At 35.9% G+C, this 24,563-nt stretch overlaps 1 protein-coding gene across 3 annotated transcripts in view; it reads left to right on the top strand.

Moving 5' to 3' along the window:
• The window catches only part of LOC135441288 (beta-1,4-glucuronyltransferase 1-like), a 69,567-nt gene that overhangs the window by 26,431 nt on the left and 18,573 nt on the right, over positions 1-24,563 (top strand). For all 3 annotated transcript variants that reach the window (XM_064700833.1, XM_064700831.1, XM_064700832.1), the window contains one exon: positions 7,292-7,311. The gene's annotated coding sequence lies outside the window, so the exon portion shown is untranslated. The remainder of the gene's footprint in view (positions 1-7,291; positions 7,312-24,563) is intronic.

Below are 24,563 nucleotides of genomic sequence, written 5' to 3'. Positions count from 1 at the left end.
GGTATCTCCTGCGTGTAGCATTCTTTCTTAGAGTACTATTGTTCACTTACTGGTTTTTAGTATTTCGTCATGCGAATATGCGTTTGTTAATCCTTTCGCATTTTCAGCATAAATTTAAATTATATTTTATACGCTTTTTGGGTGCCATCTCACAGTTTTTATGGCAATTGCTCAGTGATGCGCATAATGCTGGCGGCAAAACTAGTTTTTTATATTGTAGTCCAAAGTTTTATGACTGATTTAAAGCAAAAGTATCATAAAGTGCTTTAAATACTTACGTTTTTTCCGAGCGTAAATGGGTACAAGGCTTTAAATTTAATGAAGCTTTCAGACTAGGCAAGGAAACTTTGCTTGTTAAGGAATAAAAACAAAATATAAATATTATTAATTAAAAAATTAATAATATTATAGTATTTGGATATTCACAATTGCTAACAGCTCGTTTGTTTGTGTTTGCCCATTATTTATCAGTACAAAATGTACATCACTTTAACAACTCAAAGCTACTTATAAAAAAAACCAAGTTTCTTTTAAAATAAACAAAAAGTAAATATTCCGTAATAAGTGTTGCATAACATGGAACAAAAAAAAGGCATAATATTTTCATCGCACTTCAATCACAATTTATACACATAACCTTTTTGGGAATATCAAGTATTTTTCACATTCTTAAGCTCAAATGTGTCAAATGTGTTTTGACGTGAATTTTTGATTGCATTTGTTTTTTGTTGCTTCTGATTTACTGTGGGACTGCCCTTTGGTGCAGACGTACACATATGCTTACACTCATATTTACCTATGAATTTGCGCCTTTCACTATTTCACTCAGAGACACCCATTTCCGAGAATCAACCCTTGGGAGTGACTTGAAATATTCATGTAATTTCATGTTAAATATTTGGGCAATAGAAACGAATAAGCGAAACGCAGGCCGAAATGACAAGCCAACCGAAACTGTCAGAACATTCCATTACATATGTCCTGTCAGTGGACAGCGAATGTCCTTTAATTTATCTTGTGTTTTGTGTGATATTTGTCATCTATACAAGCCCGTTGATTGTTTGACATTCTGTTTTGTTAGCTCTCATGTAATTATATATTATTTTTAGTTTAATTATCATGCATAAATTAAAGCTTGCAGTTTGCACAGTCGAGAGAGCTCGACATGTGGCCCGTAAATTTCAAATGTCAACTGAATGAATGTGCGTTCATTTTCATGCTGCCTAGTTAAATTAAATATGGCTGGATTTTAATGATTTATTATGTGCATTAATTTTTATTGATTTTTATTTTTTATTACCATATTTAACATGCAATTTAATCAATAATAATTATATTGTGTTATTATGTTTGGTTTTTAAATGTATAAAATAAAGTATAAAAAAATATACAAGAGAAATCAAATACCTTTAAAACTAATAACAATATAAATTCGCCATTTTATTTTTTTATTTATCTATTGAACATTTTTCTTTATGAATAATGTTAGTTTTCTCATTTCAATTTGCAAATTAGTTTATTTGCAACGCATTCAGTTTGTTTGTCCATTCATAGTTAAATATGATTAAGTTACATTTACTTTGATACTTCGATTTCCTTAATTGCACTGGCAATTAGAATTTAATACAAATGGCATTAAATTTTGCTTCGATTATCGCACATTTACTAATTAATGCACAATACTCGATAAGCCGGCAATTAATTGAGAATTAAATTTCAATCTAATAATACTAATTGAAAAGCTCTAAAAGTCTTGTTGTCGTACCCTGCCAACGGATATTCCAATTTGGTCATGAAATAAGTAAAACATTAAAGATCAAAGTTTGAATCAATTAAAATATATATATTGGCAATTTGTATCGATTTAGATCTTGAACTCGTATTATGGGTGGAAGTCAACTATTGACTATTATAGACTATCATAGATTATACACTTAATATTTATATACCCATTTTGGTTTTTTTTAAGATATCATGATTTAGCTTCCCAACTACGAATTTAATATGACTTACCATGGTTTTTTTTATAAAAAGCATACTTCTCTGAAGACAGTATTTGAGATTGTCTCTGCAATTTGTATGCAAGAGTATTTAATATTCTATTAATGATAGAAAATTCTTTTTCTTTTTCCCGTAAGTCAAAAAAAAAGAAGAAAATCTTTCGGATGTAGACTTTCGTCTCTCTTAATTGCCACATCAGCTTTGCGTTACAGCTGCCAGTTTTTGTGCCAACAATTTCATTAAGTTCGCTAACTCGCATATGCTGATAAAATTTAAGTATCCCAGGAACAGGAAATGACTTTGTAAGCCCGCCAAGTTGGCCCACACGTCGTATGAATAACATTTAATATCATTTACTTCAAACGTCGCCGCGTTTCACGCATCTCGTGTATGGGAAGTGGAGTCTGTCAAATTGCTTGCTGTGCCCAACAAAATGTCTGCTTTAATAAAACGCAAGTCCATTTAACAAGCCCAACCCAACCCAGCCCCAAGTTCCTATTCCCAGACTAAGCTATCACCAATACGCGCCACAATGGGCGCGTTTAAAAATGTTCATTTAATTACGCTTTATTGACAGCATTAAAATGACAATCAAGTTTATTAATAATTATGCAGCTTAATGTTCAGTTTAGCGCGCACACTTATTGTGTCAAATTCAGCTACTATTCCCAGAGAATTCGACATTTGGTATTAATATATTTTTTTTTAAGGTCCTCAAAGTTTTTTTTTAAAGCAAATGAAATGGAGAGTTTTCAAAAAATAATCTCGACAGCAAAACTATGTGTTTTATTTTATTTATTATAATAACAATAAAAATGTTCACCAAAGAAGAGATCAAAGAGTGTTGGCTTTGCGAACTGGCTATACTTATCGAAAAATCATTAATTCAAAATAGATTTAAATTGATTCAGTTTCAATTAAATTCAAGCCTTTACAATCATAGAAAAATCACATACATTTTCTTGTTAGACTATTTTCAACTTAATTTAGTACTAAATATTTTTGTCATTCCTCTGTAAAATTAATATGATTCCATTTCACTAAAAATCATAAGGCAGCAGAATATGCAGTGTTATACCATGTTCATAATGTTCATACATATTTTGTTTAGTAATTATTTTTTTTTTATTTATTTATCACTAATATGTAATAAGAATTCGCTGACTTATTTTGTACTAATTAAGGTGAAAACAATTTTCACTGATATATTTTGGATGGTTTTATGCAGAGTTTACGAAATAGAAATAAACGCTATTATTAAACAGAACAGTTTTTTAAGACTTTCAGCTGAAAACTTTCTATTTGCATCACATATAAATATTATATATTGATTATAGCTTTATTTATTCAGTTCGAAGTCGTAACGAAAGCGAAATGGAAAACATATTCGTGAATTTCAGTTTGAATTTCAGTTTTGTTGTGTGTTTTCTACACACTTCCTTTGACACGCATTTCGCAAATCCTGTGAACAAGGAGTAACTACCCGTTACAAGCCAACACATACTTATCCCACTTGCCGCACAAAACTGTAGCATACATTTTGGGGCTGTGACAAAATTTCGCACACAGCTTGCTACATGACATAACCGGCAACGAAAAATACTTTCAACGAGCACTTCCTGCACACACACACACACACACACACACACAGACACACACACATAGAGCGATACACGCCCCGTGTAGTACACTTCCTTGGGTAGCTGCTTGCTGCGAGTGTGCGGGGGTGCATGTCGCTAATAGATGCCAAGAGCTTTGCCAAATTTTTAACAACATGCCGCCGCACACATTTGTTCGCTGCCAAAGGAGTTCGCTGCTCGCTCCCAGCCTACGTTGTGGTCGCAAAGGAGCAAAACCCCTTTCAGTTGTTGTTGGGGAAACAAATACCGTGGCCATTAATTTAGTTTAGTCCTAATTAAATTGCATACGTTACCATAAACACCTTCACAGAGGCATGCAGAGACACAGCTCACCACACACACACACACATACACACGAACACTAGCTCATTTATAAGCAGCTGACAGCAGTGCCACGCCCCTTTGTTGAGGTCCTTGAGGTTTTTTGTTGCTTAAAATTCCATGGCATGCACACAGAAACTTCCTTTTTGGCCAAATGCAAAACTTTTTTTTGGCTTGCGCCGCCTTTTGAATGTAAGTGTGTGTGAGTGTGTGTGTGACTTGGCTTATTTATTTTATGTTTTTGTTTATTTTTTTGCTGTTTTTGAATTTTATTTTGCTACGTGCTTTGTGCCACTTGTTTTTGGCGGTACAAGAGTTTTAAATATTTAATGAGCGCCCGACTAGCACTGTGTGTGTCTGTGTGTGTATGTGTGTGTGTGTTGGGTGTATTAGAGAGTTGTTTATGTGTGTGTTGAAGGCTGTTGCAGTTTTACTTTTGTTTGGCTGTCGCATTTGGCATTTGTCTTCAGCCATTTAGGGAGTTGTCCTTTGAGGGAGCCCAGCTCAGCTAAGTGAAGAGAGCCAAGTTGTGGATCCCATGTGGAGTGTGTTGAGTGCAGTTGCAAAAGAAAACTTTTATCATCAGCTGACACTTGGAGAAAAAAGAAAGCTCGTATATAAGACGAGAACCTTAGGTCCATACATAATCATATAAGTTTCCCGGCGGATATGTTTTGACTCCTTCCTCAATTCTATTTTTAAATTACCCTTCTCCTGATGGCCTTTTCGATATTTGTTATATATACACTATTTGAATTAACAAAGCGTATTTTTTCAAAGAATAGTATACAATAGAAATTGAAACAACTCAAATACTCATATATATTTAAACTGATCCATGTTGGACAAATTATCGCATCCAGACCAATCAGGTGAATAGTGGACCCGTTATTTAGTCGGCTTGTGTACGATTTTCCAGCAAATGTATGTACATGGCAGTATTGCCGGTACAATTTGAGTGTTGACTGCGAATCGAGCATTCACTAGCGAATTATTCAAAAAGATGGATAAATTTGTAGATAAATGATATAAAGAAGTTATCCGCATTATACCAAATTATTCAGCTGCTGCTTAAGTTGATTTTAAGGGCGCGGTCTTAACTGCATTTGTCATGATCAGCGCACACACACTGCTGCCACACCCACATGCACACACACACTTTTAGTTTAGCCGCTGTCATTTCAACAAAATCGTATTATTTAGCCTTATTGCTCTTGACCCAACCGAGACCTGTGTAGTCCCATCCACAACGCACAAGCATCCAAAACAAATGACTTTGTTTGCTTTGCCAGGCATTCGCTGTGCCGTGCCCTGCTTTTGTACGGCGCACACTCCGCCACTTGAGAAGTCAAGAACGGAGCAACTGCTGCTGAACTGAGCCGCCGCCGCATCGGGGACGTTGAGGCTGACGGCAGGCTAAGGACTGCGGACTGAGGACTGCGGACTGAGGCCTGAGACTGTGGCTATGTCGTCCACAGCGTGCTCGACGGCGCTTCTACTTGCATAAAAAAGGCTCATGAATGAATGAAATTGCTGCACCATTTAAAAACTTCCGCATCAAACGGCAACAACAATAACCACAGCAGCAACAACAACAACAACCACAGTGACAGCGAAAAAAATAATGCGCCCCCATCTGTCGTCAGTGCATTTACTATATATATTATAAACTTATTTTTATTTTCGTATTCTTTTATTTATATTTTGCTGCATGCTGGCGTGGGTTTCTTTTGGGTCGAAGCAAAATGCTTTGCGGATGTGTTTAGTATACGCTTTATTTATATTGACAGGCACGAGCAATTTTGGCATTGCGCTAGACGGCATTTAGATAAAAAAAAGTAAAACTGATTGTAAGCTATTACAGGATATATGCTTGAGATTTTCTGCCTTAACTTTGAAGGCATTTTCGAATTTATATAAAAACAAATATACTGTAAATCTAACATAACTACCGGAGATTTCGTACGCAGGGTGAAATCCTAAAAAATGGCTAGGCTTGTTCATTTATCCAATTCAATATAAAATAGTGAAATTTATATTTCTTAAATATATAAAAACGATTTGTTATATAAAATTGTCTGTCCTGACTAACTGGCTGATTGGGTGGTGGCCAACGCATAGCCCAAATCGTAAAAGCTAGGAAGATGAAATTTGACTCTAGTTACTTTATGTGATGAGGAAAAATCGACGAGCTTTAAGTTTTCTCCGATTTGATCAAACTTCATTTCTATACGTGTTTCAGTGTTTTTGAGAATTTCATCCGCAAATGTTGCAAATTGGCGAAAATCGTTGCTTTAAAGCTTTTTGCTTACCATCCTATTTTTGGTAATGCCGGGAAATATCAGCTAGTTTGATATAAAAGTCCACTCACCGTCCTAAAAGCTTGGCCTAACAACATTTGCTGCGAGGAGCAGGTACCATCTGCTCTTTTTCACGCATTTCCCAGGTTGTTTTCCATAGACTCCTGGGTTATGGCATGGAGTCCTGTGAGAAAGAATCTACGCACATTGCACTTTCGATAAAATGCACGAAGGCAAACTTCAAAGTATGCGTTTTTAAGTTGCATTTGCACTGTTCAAAAATTAATGCGCTAAAAAAAACGCAAAGCCCGAGAAGAGCAATGCAAAAATATAAAAGCGAAACGCGACGAGATGAGTGCCTGCATAAATAATGCCCACGGGACACGCTCAGCGTTAGTTACCCCGAGAAGTAAAAGGGAAAATGTGCAGCAAGTGCAAAAAGTGGGCAAAGGTTGCCCAAGGCGACCAAATGAGTCGAGCATGAAAAGAAGTCCGAAAAGGAATTCGTAAAAGTAAACAAAAAGAGCAATATATAGTATGCAAGTGTTCCTTAACCCTCTGGAATTATTTATTAGGGATTAGAAAGCATAGAAACAAACTTCTCGCTGATATGTTCTTAAAATATCTTTATTATGCACAAAAATTTGAGATTGATCTTAAATTTATAAAGAACACGATATAATACCTCTATTGTATGTTGTTATTTACGACTTTAAGCTTTAAATAAAAGACAATAAATTAAGTTATAATAAAATACAATAAATTGTGTAGATTAAAGTTGGCAAAAATGCTATTGCTTTGAATTTTTTACATTTTGATTTCGAAATATTTATTTATTCATTTAATAATTTATCCATATTAAAATTTATCTAAGCAATCAAATATTTACTTCAAACATAATATACCAATGTATAAAATATTCTATATTAACTATCTTTTGACAGATATATTTGTTACACATAATTAAAAATTAGAATTTACTTTCTGCAAACCATTTAACCTGATTCAAAACTTTTCTCTTCTTTGCAGCAACTTGCTAACCAATTCAGGTAAGCTAATAAACAATTGGGATTCTTATATTAAGTTTTGCGCTCACGGAAATCACAATCCCTTCAAACTCGCGAATTTAATTGTCTGAAATGGTCCGTCAACTCGAAGCCCCGAAGCTTTGCGGCTCTAATTAGGCAGCGCATTATTTGATTTTCGCTTGAAACTTCAAAGACAATCCCGCACTCGAAAAAAAAGAAAACAAGTGCTCCATTCGGGAGTGCCCAACTAGAAGATACCCTCGGAAAATCGATTCTTAGAAACAAACCAAAATCAGAATATTAAGTGTCTTGCTCTTAAAGCTAGTCTCTGACGATGCCTTCATACATATAGACAGACGGGTAGATTAATATGTCTTTATGGAATCAGAGTGCCTTCTTCTTCTATCTGTTGCATACATTCCACATTGCCATAATACCCTTTTTTTATCCACTTCTATAGACACAGGGTATCAAAAAAAGAGTAAATGACTCATTTAGTGCTGACAATGCGAGGCGCTTTGATTTATGAGAAAAGACATTGACTGGGTCTTAAAAGGGGGGACGGCAGTTGGGGCGGGTTGCGTTTCTGTGCTTGCAAAACTTCAGGCGACGACAGTTTGACAGGCTGCATGTGGTAAAGTTCTACGCCTGCACCTCCACTGGCTATGCAAATAAAACGATGCCACAAAAGTCAAAACAAGCTGGTCACAATTACACACACACACACTCACACGCACACACAGCTCATTTGTATTTTGTTTGTTATTTTGCCACACAATTAGTTTATGTGTTCATACAGTTAGCGAGTTGTTTGGCCAAATCTCATCTGCTGCCGCATTTGGTTGACGACCTCGTTAATCAATGTCTCGCGGGCGTCGCATCGCTTTGCACTTTATAACCATTCATTTTGCTTGGCTCTGTTTATACTGTCATTTTGATTAACCTTAATTAGCGGCACGTTGACATTCGTCCGCAAATGAGTGCCACATGCAACTGGCCAACGCTTTCCCCTGCCACACACACACACACACACACACACACACACACACACACACACACACACACACACACACACACTAGCATGTCGCTTAAATGAGAGTGACATTTTGTGGCACACGTTTTCTTCGTCTGCATTGGATACCAGAGCTGGCTCTGACGTTTATTGCGAGCACCACCCGCCATCACCTCACGCCTCACACCTCCCCTCAAATTGCAACTGCAACTGCATCCGACTGCCGCTGGTGTCAATTGCAAATGAGTTTCTGTGCAGTAGCCATGTGGAAAATGCTAAAAGCGAAATTGTTAAGTTGTATTCGACTGTCAAATGCTCTATAAATAAAGCATATAGGAAAGCACAGCAAAAGAAAATGGTTGTTTTACTTTCACGAAGAAGATAATAGATTTTTTTCAATTGTTTAGTTCGTTTGTTTTTGTTGATTTATATATTAAATTTATCTTTTTTTTTTACTTTTTAAAAATATTAATTTTCGTAATGTATGTTTTTGGGAATGTATGTATAAATGAACATCAAGGAAGCTAGAAGCTTCTAGAAGCTAGAGTTGTACTGGTAGTTCGGCGAAGTATGTAGGGTATTACGTAGTCGCGCACGCCCGACTAGAGCTATCTTCTTTGTTTTCATATATATATAGAGCATACTGAATCGGCTACAACCCAACTGTGCGTAATGTTTGCTGTGTAAAGAGTAACCCGAGCTGAAACACTTTGGCATGCAAAACCAATTGCAGTTTAGGGCAAGTATTGAACGCCTCTACTCTATCTTTCTCAGGTTCTCTCTTCTCGCTCTCTCTGTCTCTGTTTCTCTCCCTCTCAATCTCTGTTTCTCTCATATTGTAAGTGGCATATGCACATTAATTATGCTCCAACTGAGTTCAGACTCAGCTTTATGAGTATTTTTGTTATTATTTGCTCTGCTCTATTTGCTTGCCAATGACAGTGACTGCGAAAAGTGTGTCGACCTCTCGCTGCCCACACGAGCTGAGCGCGAAACTAGTTCGCATTGCTGAGCGGATTCACTTGACTTTGATCTCAATAAGTGCTAATTACTCGGTTTCGATTTTGCAGCTGCTCGTCTCAGTCAGCCCCAATGCCCCCAGGTCCTCAAAGCCCCACAAAGCTGAGCCAGCGGCCTGCACTTTGTCGTCCATTGGCCGGAGGAGTTGTGAAAAACTTTCACGTAGCTCATTTGTCAATGCAAAAATATTTTTTGTTTTTGTCATCATCTTTGTTGTTGTTGTTGTTATTGGGACGCTTGCTGCCTGTCACGTTTTCAGTTTGTTTTGTTTTATTTGCTTTCATCGGCTTCCTACATGAGGGAGGGCTCGGGGTCGGCCCGTGGTTTCAGCATTTTGGTCTCTGTTGTTTTTATTGTGTAAACTTTTTTTTGCCAGCATTACGTTGTGTTTGCCAAGCAGCTTGAAGCCTGTCAATAAAGTTCTTGACACCTTTACTTCATTTGCTCAGATTTCTCTCGACATGACTTTAACTTTGCTTTCTGTTTGAGGGTTTTCCTTTTTATTTCTCTTAGCACACACTATGTAAATTTCTTTTCCATAAACCTTTTTGTACCCTCACAGAAGGTATTATTATATTGTCACCAAATATGTAACGCACAGAAGGGGAGACTTCTCTGAACCCTCAGTAAATATATTCTTGATCAGTATTACAGACGAGTCGATATAGCTATGTGCATCTAGTCTCTCACCTCAGACCATTCTTAATACCTTAACCGAACTTTGTCTTTACAAGCCCTGCTATCAACATCATTAACATCGGATTATATATCAAAACAATCTCAATTTTTGTTGCATTATAGATTTATTTTTTAATTTGCTAGTTTTATAAAAATAATGTATTTCTTATGTACATTTTTTTTTATAAGTACCGTCTTAACAAGATTGTAAGAGTATTGCAAATTCGTCCTAGCTGGGTTTTCTCTATTTGCTGCTTTTTATGTTAAGTATACGTCACGCTGTCAGTGGCCGAAATTAAGCGTTGACTGTGGGTGTAAGCCCGGTAGACGCCCACATTTTTGCATAATGTCCATTCATTTCAAGTAGCAGCAAAAATCTTAAAGATCTCCCACAAAAAAAAATTACAAAAACTGATTGCCGACGTGCGTGGTAATTAAGTTCGTGATGTTGTTCTTTTCTTTTTTACAATATTACTCACTTATCCGCTTATGAATGTTAAGGCAGTTGGAAATCGTTGTATAAGATGTTATTAAAAAGATAATGGCCTAAAAGACGCCAAGGTGCTGTCGTAACCTTGAAAGATCAAGAGTTCAAACAGCCACGAGTAGGAAGCAGCCGAAAAGCCAACAAACCGTCCAACCAACCGGCAAACCAACTGCCAACTACCAACAACAACAAAAAGCACAGGCAAAAGCAATTAAGTGTATATAACCAGAGAATCCAACGAATAAAAAAAAAAAAAAAGAGTTGAATGGGCAGGTTGGTCGGTAGCTGGGACGCCGGAGATGGCACTGGCCAACTTTTGTTTGCACAATTAAATTTCTGTATGGTAGATGAAGGAAAACAAACTGAAAAAAATATATATATAAAAATATTTACTCTAAAGGTCGTCGCTGGCTGTCTTTTGTTTGCCTAGGCATTTGCAATTAGTTGCAACAAATTGACGGCAATGATTTTACTATTGTGCGCGCCTTTTGTTTTGTTAGTAAACATGACTGCAACTTATACAACAATTACGAATATTAAATAATTTTTGTGGTCTTTGTTTTGAGTGTGTCTCTCTTTGTACGGAAATCTTTTAGCCACGAATCGAGAAGTGCAAATAAATGTGCAATTAAATGAAGTAAACAAGTAGTTTATTCTGCTATTAAATAATAAAATCAAGGACTAAATGTATTAGCACAAATTATTCAATTAAAGAAGTATTTGAAGTTCGAACAATTTTTATACAATTTAAAAAATTTTAAAAACGAGAACAACTGCACGCCGAAGATTAAATCCCCTTGTTTACATATAAGGCATATGGCATGTGGCATATGGTGACATATACGGTATTGCAGATAAATGCTGAGTTTAATGAAAATAACGTGCCATATAAACTAATTCTTCGATTTTTCATATCGATTCTTCTCATAATGCTAAATAATATAGTAGTGCGATATTGATAAGATTTTAAGATCGTAGTTCAATTAATAAAAGCTGGATTTGGTCAAGATCACTTGATAAACTTTGATTTTCACACAAGAACTTCATTTTCTACCGATCGTTTCTATGGCAACTATATGATATAGTGGTTCTATCCGACCCGTTCCGCTATATGTACTGTCTGAAACAGACAGAGCAACCTATGCTTAGTTTCAGGTGGATAGCCTTAAAACTAGTTGGCATAGAAACAGGCATAAGTTCGAACGGACAGAGGGACATAGCTATATCATTTCGACTGCTGATGATTAGAATATTTATACTTTATGGAGTACGAGATGTCTTCTTCTATGAAATACACATTTTATGACAATGATTATAAAATTAAAATTCCTTCTACAAGGGTATAAAAACTATTAAATTAAAGCAATTTTAAGCACTATATTATAAAATATCAAAAAAATAAACGTTGAAGCAAAGCTTTTAATGCATTAAACTGCCCGCTTTCAAATTATAAACAATTCGGTTTTCAAATCCAAAACTATTGAGTGCTTGGGTATTTTTTAAATTTAAGTTCTTATGCAATTTTGACATACATACATGAAGATAATGTATATAAATACCTATGGTTTGAAAAGTCGTTCGTTGGCATTTCACAAAAAATGATTAGCACTCAACTTAAATTTGTAATCTTGCTTGGCGATTTTTTGAGCAATATATTTTACGATCCATCAGTAAACGGGTGAAAGTAAACTGAATGTGCCTACATGTTCAATATTATAATTGGCAACCCCTAAGAAAATTTGTTTAAATGTTACCAATAAGCAACAATGCTCATCTTATTGAGTTAAGTTGAGTTGATATCTATTTGATTCTTCAAATATTTTCTTTTACACAAAATTCAATTTGCCGCCGTTTTGTTATATAGTTTGCCGCATGCCTGCATATCAAGGGGCATGTCTATCGAATCTGCAAATCTATACGCAGTATATTTGTATACTCGTATTCCTCGGCTCGTTCCGCTCGCTTCGCTCTGAATGCTCTCATGTTCCGAATGACGTGCAGTTATTTGCTGTTAAATCTCGTCTACCACAAACATCGTGATGCTACACTTTCACAACAAAACTAAGCCAAAAATCTGACTATAAATAGCTGGCAATATTAAAATAAATTGGAATTTCTTTTAGCAAACAATAGACAAACATGTGAGCAGAAAACCACAAGCGTAAAATAAATACAAATACAAATAATCAACCATAAAAATGAAACAATAAAAAATGCAGCAAAATATGCTTAGATAAATTGTTTGAGGGGCACTTTTGACTTGTGTCTTTCAGCAGAAACAAATACAAAATAACCAAAGGAGTATGTGAAAGCCTTTTAAATATTTCCAAATATAAATGACTAATTAAGTTTTAGAATTTTCGAAAGAACTTCCAATTGTCAGCCAATTAAAATAAAAAATACTTATTTGGGATATCGTTATTTAGTTAAATCAACGCGAGACAGCGAGAAAAATCATGTGGAAATCGAATTGCCAACAGATTCTTTTCCTTATAAGTCCTATTAGATCCTAGCCTATGTTTTATTTCTCCTTTTTTTTTTTGCTAATTGCAGTGAATTTTAAGCTTCCATACCTGAAACTACCTTGTGGTAGTCACAGCAGCAGTTTAAGAGTTATGTGCCACCGCCTCGAAAGGCGTGCGCTGGCCAAGAATCAAGAAACAAGAACCGCGTACTGAAGAGTAGCCGAAACCGAAAACTCGTTTGCTGTAGCTGTATATGCTTAAACCTCTTTTGTGGGCCAACGAGCGGCGCCATTAATGACAGCCCCGTGTACTGACCGCCCCGTCCATGGCATTCATTTTAGTCATAGCCTGGCTATTTATAAGTATATTTGCCATGCCATGCCATGCCAGGGCATAGGGACGGCATATAGACGGCTTAATGAGTGTCCATCTAGGGCGTACATTTTATAAATACCTTGCAGCGGGCTATCTCAGCGGTAATCGATAGCATTGCAACGCCTGTCACGCGCGAGAATTTCATCCGATAATGCAACATAGCTGCGCTTAATCTATCATATCATCTAAATGTCGTCTGCTATCTTAGCGGCCAGGCGATGCTACATTTTTGGCCTAAGTGGCCTTTTGCGTGTCGAAACGAGCGCCTATCCGAACGATCTTTCATATCTCTGGCCGCTTCCTTCTCAGGCTTATACTCTCTACTATCTCTTTCTGTTTCCAACTTCAACTCTTTCACATTGGCCTTACCAAATACTATAGTGTATCTCTGACCCACACAACATTTTTGCTGATACCGCGTTTGACTGCCTCAGAATAGTTGTCTCCTTTACTATACCTCGTAGTGTTCTCGAAAGGGTATATACATTACTGAATAAAACACTAAATTTTTTAGATTTACACTTATATACATATCATATTATTTGGCATAGAAAGCGAACTTTAATCTGTATTTTATTTGTAATCTTTCTTAGGACAATTAAACCTTATCCAACACAATTACTTAGTAATAAGTCAAGTTGGCAGCGGCTCGTAGTATTGTAGTATCTGATAACTGCAACATGAGTATTTAGAGGGTATTTTTATAGTCGAGCAACCCATATACTCTTGCTTAGTGTCATATAAAAGTGCATTTGCGCTTTGCGAACCGCGACTGAAATGTGACAATTTCAGTGTTCGTTTCTTTCCCATTAAACTTTATACTCGTGTCACTTTGAGCCCATTTTGGTGCGCCTATCTACTGCCGGCTTTTGCCCACATGTTGGGCAGACGATGGGGAGAGCTCCTTCTGCTGCTGCTGCTCAGCTTTAAGTGCGTCCATGTGTTCAACATGATTTTGATGTCTCTGGTTTGTCTGTCTGATTGCTGGGCAAGGTCTTTGCATTTGCGGCTCAATAAATCAAATTGCTGATATGAGAAATAATGCTGGAATTGTGCGGCCTTTGTGGTGGCGCTTTTCTACTTAAGCTTAAGTACTTCTGGGAAATGCTTTTGGCATTAAAAAGACTGTTCTGCAGGTGTTCCAGCACGCCTTAAATGAAATTGTGCTCGTAATGGCTAAGAAACTGAGCACTGTTTTTAATAGACACAAGTAATGGGCATGTTGGCCTCTACGAGTTGATTATGACTAATCAAACAAAACGCGGCATAGAAATTCGTTTAATGTTTGATCTCACATATAAATTGCTTAGAATTTTCTATTATAAATTAAGATTTTTATGAGCTATAAACTTAAAAGCACTAAAAGCATATATTTGCACTCTCTCACTGCAGCTTAAGATGAGTATGTGAGTTATATTGACTTTAAGACACACAAGATCTATGCTCACACGATCTATGAATTCCCCTGCAGCAATCATTAAGAGTTATTGCCTTGAACCCTCGTTTTGTGTCTTTCAATTGACTTCCTTGTAAAGTTTTTGATTGGACCCACCCAAAGCATCTTTACAACTTGCAATTAAACATCAGCTGCTTCCACTTTGTATGCTTGAGTCCAACTATTTATGGCGCTAACATAACTTTGCTCGTACTAGCTGACTGAACGTTGTTGTACTTGAAGCCACAACAACTCAACATCCACAGCAATGGCAACAACAACCACAACAACAAACATTACAACAACCTTGGCTTTGCTTTTGGCAGTGGCTTTAGCAACAACTTTGGGCTCTCTTTTGACATTGCGTGCTGCGCATGCGCATTGCGTTGTGTGTGTGTACGTTTTTTTTTGTGGTGGCCGCCGGCTGTTAATGTTGCCCACTTCAATTTGCCATATTTATTTTGCCTGCTACATGTACATTTATTGAAAATAATGACGAAATGACTGACTGACTGACTGACCGAGTGACTAAATGATCAATTGTTGGCCCCTTTTGACTAGGCAGCAGCGCTTTTGTTTGTTTACTCATTAATTTTAATATCGTAATTTACAGTGGGCACGATAAATTTTACGTTCAGGGTCTACGCATTAATTATTATTTTAAGTATTATTAATTACTTAATTTTTATTTCTCCTTTGTTTTGCATTCGTAAACGTTTTGCTAGCTGCTCAATTTAATTGATATCGGCTTTTTAATGATGTTAACATAAAAAGGAATGATAATCTTGACAAGTCCCAAAGTTAAACGAAAGAAAACCATCCTTATACTCTTTACACGTTTACTCAAGAATCATGACGTGAAATATCAGTGATTATGTATGTTGCCTGGGGATATCTTTTGTATAAAATGTTTTAAGCCTTAAAAGAACATTCTAGATGAGACTATATTAATAAGAAACTTATTACTTCAATGAATCGTTTCCTATTAGAGACAAGCATACACAAAACATTTTTTTTTATTATTTATTTTAATTTAATTTGTTTAAGCACATCAATATATGCTGCTGATTGTTTTTTTTTTTTAATTTTCGGTATAATTTATGCCATGTGCGCTTAAGCACCGTTTTTTTTTAAGCAAATGGTTAATTTAGTTAGCGAACCTTGAAGATCTTTTGGGTTTCTTTTCGGTTAATGACTACATTTAATGAGGAAGCCTCCTCAACGACCTTGTGCCGTTAAGCTGATGAACGGTTTGTTAATAGCTTATATGCATTGAAGACATTGGATGACAATTTGTTTATCGTTTTCATTGTACAGACCTTGCTAGGCTAGTTGCCGCATGATGCAATTGGAAAATCATTTAACGCAGGTGATTTATGGAAAAAAAAATTTAAATAATAATAAAGAATTGCCAGCCTTAGCCCGAAGTTATTTACAGCCAGCCAAAGGAAAATTCTAGTAGTTGCAATTACAAACACAGTTGGGCTCAATGCTTAATTGTAAAGCTTGCTTGTTTCTTCTTCTTCTCGTTTTCTTTTAACCAGTTTTGCTCCGGCTAAGCTCAGGGCCTGACGTACCCTCCGGTCGCCTCCCTGGAGTCTTGCACTCTCTGTTAATTTATGCTGTGCCGTCTTTATGTTGCTGTAGCATAAAACTAATTAAAAAGCCTTGGCGATTGTAAATGAAAAAAACTTTTGTATAAAAGACTTAATCGTTATTAAAAATTGACAAATTGTTTTAAAGTTAATATTTTCAGCCTATGCGTCATAAATTGACAAGCTGTTGGATGTAGCAAAAAATTTGACTATAAATATTGCCCATTAGGAGGTGCGATGCGTGATTATTCAGTTTTTATTTGTGCCAAGCTTTAATGCGTGAAATTTAAGACAATATAAATAAATATGACAATCAATTTATTCGGATGTCGTTTGCCTTATTCGAAAAATATGTAATATTTATTTATGTTTCTTTATTTTCTTAAAAACTGCTGAGCTGTTCCGTAACATTTTTTATTTTCTCATGATTATCAATTTTCTCATAGTTTCGCACATATTTCTCTGCTGTCTTTTTAGTTTCAGCTTAATTTGATTATTTCTCATTTTGTTTCTTTACATTTTTCCTTCTCTCAATTTCATCAAATAACAAGCTATTCAATACTTTATCAATTTTGTTGTTTCCTTATGCTGAAATACTTCAAATTTCTTTCTATTATACATTATTAATAATTTAAAATAGCTGGACAACTCAGCTATTTGAGTATATAATTATGTATAGAAACTTCATAACGTCTCGTGAAATTCGCATTATTGCTTTTTTGTTTTGTTCTTCTTAAAATTTAATTAAATTTGAAAATTCGGAAAATCTGTACAAGTACGGTTAACTGCTGACATTCTGCCCTTCTGAGAATATCTTGGGAAAGGGCAAGCATATTGGAAAAGATTAGGTTTTCTTCAACATGAGTATTGCTCCCATCCATCAAAGAGGTTGAGCAGCTTTTGCCCATTTAGGTAGCCTTAGAAACAATACATCGTCCCGGTCACACTGCTGAGCGACTCCTCCACTATTAATATACAATATATTTGAAAAAGGTTTTTAATGCTCCATTTTCTTTTTTATCAGACGAAAAGTCGTGCTCCTGTTATTAATCGTTTAAAATTATAGGCTTTATCTTGCTACACTTAAGATAGATATACTTTTTAAAACCTTGCACCACATGACTGTTAGCTTGGACAGATTTTCAATTTGAAAATTATGATGTTCCTTTGAACAGTGCAATTGATATGCAACAGAAGGAACCATTCAACTGGCTGTCGGGGACGCGAATTTGGGGTCTTATCACATGCGCAACACACAGCGGCAACAAGAGGAAATAGCCAAACACAATGGCAGCTGATAAATGCAGAGAAACAGTGGCAGCAACATGATGGTGGTTGCTGGCAGTGGTGGAAGGGGGAGGATGTTGCACTTGTGCGCTGGGCTGTGAAATGAAAGTAGCGAGAAGAAAAGACTCTGAGACTGACAGACGGAGACGGACAACAATGCAGCAGAAGTAGTCGCAGCTGCCATAGAACGACAAAGTCAAGAAGTCTCCGTCTGCGGTTTATCATTGAATTCCATGTCAGTCGGACCGAGCGACCGAGCGGCGAGGCAACGTGACGAGCACATTGAAATGTTTTCAACAAATTTCAATTTAGAAAATTTCACTAAACTATCACATTTCCTGTTACACGTTAGCGTTTTGTGTTTGACTGAATTTATTGCAACAAGCTAATTGTTTATTGTACTTACTTATGTAATTGCTAAGCGGCCAGCAAGGCTTGGGGAGTTTCAGCTCAGACCTGATACAGGTTTCAAGGTAAACCAAGCCGCACAAAAGAAGTGGACGGGCATCGAGCCGACTGGCGGCCACTCTCCTTGACCACAGTCTGATGCACACGCGGATTAGATGACAGATTAGTTAAATGCGCATGAAATGAGCAGCCGTCTTGGTGTTGCCTCCTACTTGGCTTTATGGCCATATAGGGGCTGGCAAAGACCTGGAGCTAGAGCCCGAGCCAGAGCCAGAGCCAGAGCCAGAGCCGGAGCCAGAGCCAGAGCTCGCAGGTCTTAAGGCGTTGCCATAATGTCTTCATTTAATAATCTGGTGTAGCAATTACTCTGCCTCAAGCGAGATGACGGCTAAAATGCTTTTTAAACACGCGCAAATTGCTTCTATTAATAGGCGTTGTAATTGTCAGTTGCATGCAGCTGATTAGCTGCTGTCCAGTGCAAAGGTCAAGTTTAAGTGGGGTCGATGCCGCCTCACAGATAATAAAACAACCTCAAATAATTGCTATGCTCATTAAAACTCTCTCAACCATTTCGCGGTAACTGGCCTTAAAAATTATATCATTTTTATGTGTTACTCTCCTCTAGTTGGATCAAAATTACATATGTATATGTATGTGAAAATGTATTTATACTCACGGTTCTCATGGCGAACTTGAAATGAACTTTAGTACCTTTTCCCAACTTTATGATAGCACTCTTGTTAATGAGTTAATTTAGTCAACTCACTTTATGGCCATTAATTTGGCCCGCTGTCATAGGCATACTACTGTGGACACGCTGAGACTCTTTTAGGCAGATCCAACTTATTAAAATTTAAACGCCTGGGAAGAAAATCTCATCGAGTAAAATTAATTGAATTTAAGTCAAAGGTAATTTAAAAGTTTTACTTCTATAAATTTAGAAACAAATAGAATTCAGTCAAAAAGGGATCTGAAAAACCCAAGGAAAATCGTCTGTGGTTCGAACCAACTTTCTTTATGATTTTAGGTTTGGTTTTTCTCAAATCTAAAAAATATATTTAACAAAATTTGATTAAGTTCGGGTTTTAGTGCGGGTTTTTTTCTCCGTTGATACGAGGTTAGTTTAAAATTAGGGTCGTAGTAAAAATACATTGAAAAACCGTTTCGGCTCTAAATGAGTTCGCAGCCCAATTCAATTTAAATTTATACGAACTGTTCGTTACAGGTGTGTCAATAATTGGGAAAGTCCGTAAGCCGTAAAATTATATCTTATCAACATTGAGTGGTAGATATGAAAAATTGAAATTTTTTAGTACATAGTATTCGTGGCATATTATAGTAATAATCTCTTAAGTACTGACAATTCTGCAGTTTACTTTAAAAGCGGAATTTGCAACGCACGAGTTTTTCCCTTAAACAGTTTACTTTTTCCATTCGTAACTTTGAAGTGAACATCACTCAAAACTAATTTCAAAGTGAAACACAAAACTTTTTAGAACACCTTACTAATGTCTTCTAACCACTAACCACAAATTTGAAAAGTTGCACATTATTTGAAGCGAATAAAATTACATTTCAAGTTATTTTATTAATGCAAATTCTTTTATGATAGCAAGCAATTTGTGGTTGTTTAGCTCTGGATGGTGGTAGTCGAATTACAAAATACTCTGCTTCCCCGAACTCCCCTGCACACTTTCTAAATGACCAAGGAGTATTTATTATAATGACACTCCCATTATTGGTCAACACAGGCCACACACTTTACGTACACCCACACCTTTCACAGTCGTTAATCGAATAGCTGTAGTTGCTTTTTTTTTTCGTTTTCCTTAAGCAGAACAGGAATAGTTCTCTTCCGCATGGCGAACCGCAAGGAACTTCGCTGTAAACGCAGTTTTTCGCAATCATGGGAAACCTCTGAGGAAAAGAAATTAAAAAGAAATCACAATATTTGTATGGATCGAAGTGCCAATTTTCCCCGCTGATGCTGCTACGTGCCGCCCCGAATCTGCGATGCAACAAATAGAAGTGGCAACTAGCTGCCATTATTCCACACAATCTTCGGACTCTCCATGCCTTTGATGAGTCTCACGCATGGTCTGTCCGTTGGTATGCTGATTGTAGAGCTTGTAAATGAGATCTATGATATTGGAGCTTCCAGCAAAGGAAGCTCTATTGCTGTGAACAGTTGTGGCTATGTACTTTTATTGGAATTTTAAAATTATGTGCCTGCGCGTGATTCTGAATCTTGTGCAAATTTAGGTTCATTGTTTAGTTGGATCGATTCTTTTCAAATGGTGGGATTGATGACTTACTTTATGTAATTTTTCTGATAGTTTTTCGAATGTGCGTCGAATGAAGATCTATATTATGAACCTCAATTGAAGGTAACGTGTTTAAGCTGACAATATTAATTTAAGATTTTCAATGCTTAATAACATAAGTATCAGTACAAATGAACAGTTCTATGGCATTTAAATTTGAGAGTTCGTCAAGAAGAATTAGTTATACATAAAGATAATTAAAGAGTTGCATTAATTTCGATTTAAAAAATCCTACGAGCTTCTCAACAAGCTTCAATTTAGTTTTATTTATTTAATATAAAACGAATAGCTTCTCTTCGATAAATCGCTTTATTAACTTAAAACAATCGACATTTATTTTCAATCCAAATAGAACAGTTTTTATCTTAGCCCTTTAAAAAGGGTGTTGTTTTTTTAATTAATAGTTTGTTATTATTTAGCTGCTTTTAAGAAAGGTAAATTACCTATTTCCCAAGGACGTCAGTAGTGAAATATTAATTTAATGTATTCATAAGATTTTTGATTATTTTGATTATTATAGAATATTAAAATAATTTTAAAGTTGATTAAAAGATTTTTAAATCGTATTCTTATCAAAATAATGAAGCGCTTGGCATTTAATGTACTTCTAAAAATCAAAAGGGGAAAAAGTATTACTTAGCATTTAAAACAATTTGCATTTACTTGTAGCAAAAGCCCATAATGGGATTCGTTTACATTTGATTACGCTCGGGTGGATCTAATACCAGAACGGGCGCATTCAGACAAATATTTATAGACATATTTGTACAGCTCTTGCTCTTCTCCAGTTTTGGATTCCACTTCATTGGTTTGTTGTACTATTTCGAATACTCGAGCTCGCCAATTTTATCTTTTCGCTGTCTTGGGCAGAGAGTTAAAGTAACATCAGCATCCTTGCTGATAGGATTAACAACGCACACAAATACAAGCGCATATTTGAACACAATCGCATCACAATACAACGTAAAAACAAAAACGAGAAAGAAGTGCTATCTTCGGCACACCGAGGATTTAATACCCTTGCAGACCCAACCTTTTCAAAATGCTTATAGTGCTTTGCCCGTATCTAAGAAGCACAGGGAAAATAAGTAGTTAATGCCGAGTATGGTTAAGATATCATGAAAAACAAAACAGGTTTCCGTACAACAACTTAATTTTCGACCGATCGTTCCTATGGTAGCTATATGATATAGTAGCCCGATGTGAATAAGATTTTGCAAAAGTGGAGGGAGCATAGTAAAACTAATAAATGCCGAGTTTGGTCAAGATATCTTGAAAAACAAAAAAAATTCCATACAACAGCATAATTTTCGACCGATTGTTCCTATGGCAGCTATATGATATAGTTGTCCGATCTTAATAGGATTTTGCATATATATGGGGAGCGTAGTAAAACTAAAAAATACCGAGTTTGGTCAAGATATCTTGAAACACATAAAAATTTTGCATACTTAAAACTTAAGACCGATCTTTCCTATGGCAGCTATATGATATAGTTGTCCGATCTTAATAGGATTTTGCATATATATGGGGAGCGTAGTAAAACTAATAAATACCGAGTTTGGTCAAGATTTCTTGAAAAACATAAAAATTTTCCATACAAAAGCTTAATTTTCGACCGATCGTTCCTATGGCAGCTATATGATATAGTTGCCCGATCTGAATAGAATTTTTCATATATATGGGAAGCTTAGTAAAACTAATAAGTACCGAGTTTGGTCAAGATATCTTGAAAAACATAAAAATGTTCCATACAAAAACTTAATTTTCGACCGATCGTTCCTATGGCAGCTATATGATATAGTTGTCCGATCTTAATAGGATTTTGCATATATATGGGGAGCGTAGTAAAACTAATAAATACCAAGTTTAGTCAAGATAACTTTATAAACAAAAATGTTTTTCATACAAGAACCTACTTTTCGACTGATCGTTCCTATGGCAGCTATATGATATAGTGGTCCGATCCAGCTGGTTTTGACATATGAACTGCGTGCAACAGAAAGAGGGACTTCTGCAAAGTTTCATAAAGATAGCTTTAAAACTGAGAGACTAGTTCGCATAGAAACAGACAGACGGACAGACGGACATGGCTATATCAACTCGGCTGTTGATACTGATCAAGAATATATATACTTTATTGGGTCGGAGATGTCTCCTTCTATGCGTTACACATTTCACGACAAAATTATAATACCCTCTGCAAGGGTATAACAAGAGGGAACGTTTTGCTCGCTAGTGTATGACAAGTAGATACCCTGTATTCGGTATTCCTTTATTTATACATAAATCAATACAAGCACGTATTTCACATGCTGCGCTCTTAATTCCGGAGCTGTGCTTTTTCTTTCCTTGGTTTAACACGATGAAAAGTGGAGTCTTTTATAACTTCAGGGTTTATAGTCCGATCTTTTTGAAATTTTCAGCGCTATTTCTCTGCAATTGCATTTTCGTCTAATTTGGCTGTCGTGTGGAGGTATAAATAAATAGATAACTTGGATCTGTATTTATATATATACTCCAAGGTACGCTGCATTAGGAGAAGTTAAGTTCAAGTCTCTAACTCTTTTAGAATCCGATATCGACGGACACACAATCAAACATGGGTAGATAAAATACAAATTAAAACTATTGATACTGACTATGATTATACGTATCTTATAAGGTAGAACATGCATACTTTTGCCTTTAACATACATTTGCTCGAAATCATAATACCCTGTTTTACACATTGTCAATGGGTATAGAGTATAATAAAAATACAAAACCAATGCCAAAATACATAAAACTCGCCGCGCTGCTTTTTGCATGATGCCCCCTGTTTTTGCCTGTGGCAGCCACCGAACCGAGGAACCCAAAGAACATAAGGATGAACAATGTGCACAAAATGTTATACAAATATTGTAGAATGCTTGTACACGAGTGTGTTTTGCTTAGTACGTTGTATTTTGGTATTTAGTTTTGTTGTTTGATGGCTATGCTTGGTTATTTTTGGGGCATCACTTCTCATTGGGGAATTGCGGGCGAGCTTGTAACAACAATGGGCAGGAAGGATTATATGGGTATTTGTGAACAACAAAGGAAGGCTACGCGTTGTTTGTTAAATAATTGTGTTCCCTTATATATGCTTTTTGTAATGAAAATTAAAGAGGAATTGTTCTTAACAAGTTTTTAATCAAAGGAACTAGCGCATCAGGATAAAATTATTATACGTGCGGCATATTTTACAATTTCGAAATATTACTGCAGGAAGTTAGTTAACTTTACCTTCTATATTGGAAAAGTTTTAATCTTGAATGAAAGTGTGTGTTTTCTTTTTGGAAGGAACACGCACGACTCAGCACGATGTAAACTTAGAGTCCGTGTTGAGTATGTTAACACGATTTAGGACTACCTAACACGCGCTTTATACATAATAATAAATAAAATAAACCAATATTGATTAGGTATAGTCTGGGTAAAAGTAGAAACTTAAAGTTCTCCATTGAGTCTTAAACTACAGTTAACGATTATTATTACTATTAATGGAAAATTAGAAATTAGGGCACCTTGTAAATGTTGACAAAAAAAGTGTACGCTGAACTTGTGACTCCAATCAAACTTGCATTTACGAGATATTTTTGTCAACTTTAAGTTTGTCGCAAAATAAGTAACGCATAGCAGGAGACGTCTCTGATATAATTAAGTAAATGTATATATATGTAGCCTTTGTAAGTATCAAGACAAATTTCTATCAATATCGGAATATCGTATTGAAGAATCGGTAGGAAATAATGTTTTCGTATTTTATTTCTAAGCAATATGTCCAATAGGATATTTAATCTTTGTGTGAAATGTAAAATCGAATGTCTGCAAATAACTCAAAAGTTATTTTAAGTATGTATATATCTTAAAGTTTTCAAGCAGCTGGGGTAACTTGCACTTAACCAGTTCCAAAATAAAGTTAAAATGCGTAGACTTGAGTAAATAGAGAGCTGCATCTGCCCATGAGAACTTCTAACTTACATAACCAATTCAGAATGTTGAAAGTGTGCTTGAGCCACAGAATATTCATAAGCTTTTCATTTATTTACCATCCTTAAAGTAATTTTCGGTTTTCATTGCATTCACCACAAGTAGCCGGCACTCAAAAGCGTTTGCCCTGACCAACAAGTGCTATTGAATATGCTCGTTAAGCGAAATGCTCC

Source organism: Drosophila montana, unplaced genomic scaffold (genome assembly GCF_035044405.1).
Source record: "Drosophila montana isolate Dmon_TW-CO22-7 unplaced genomic scaffold, ASM3504440v1 contig_1962_1, whole genome shotgun sequence".
Classification (NCBI taxonomy): Eukaryota; Metazoa; Arthropoda; class Insecta; order Diptera; family Drosophilidae; genus Drosophila; species Drosophila montana.
Note: the sequence above shows the minus strand (reverse complement) of the source record. Positions and strands in the feature narration are given on the sequence as shown.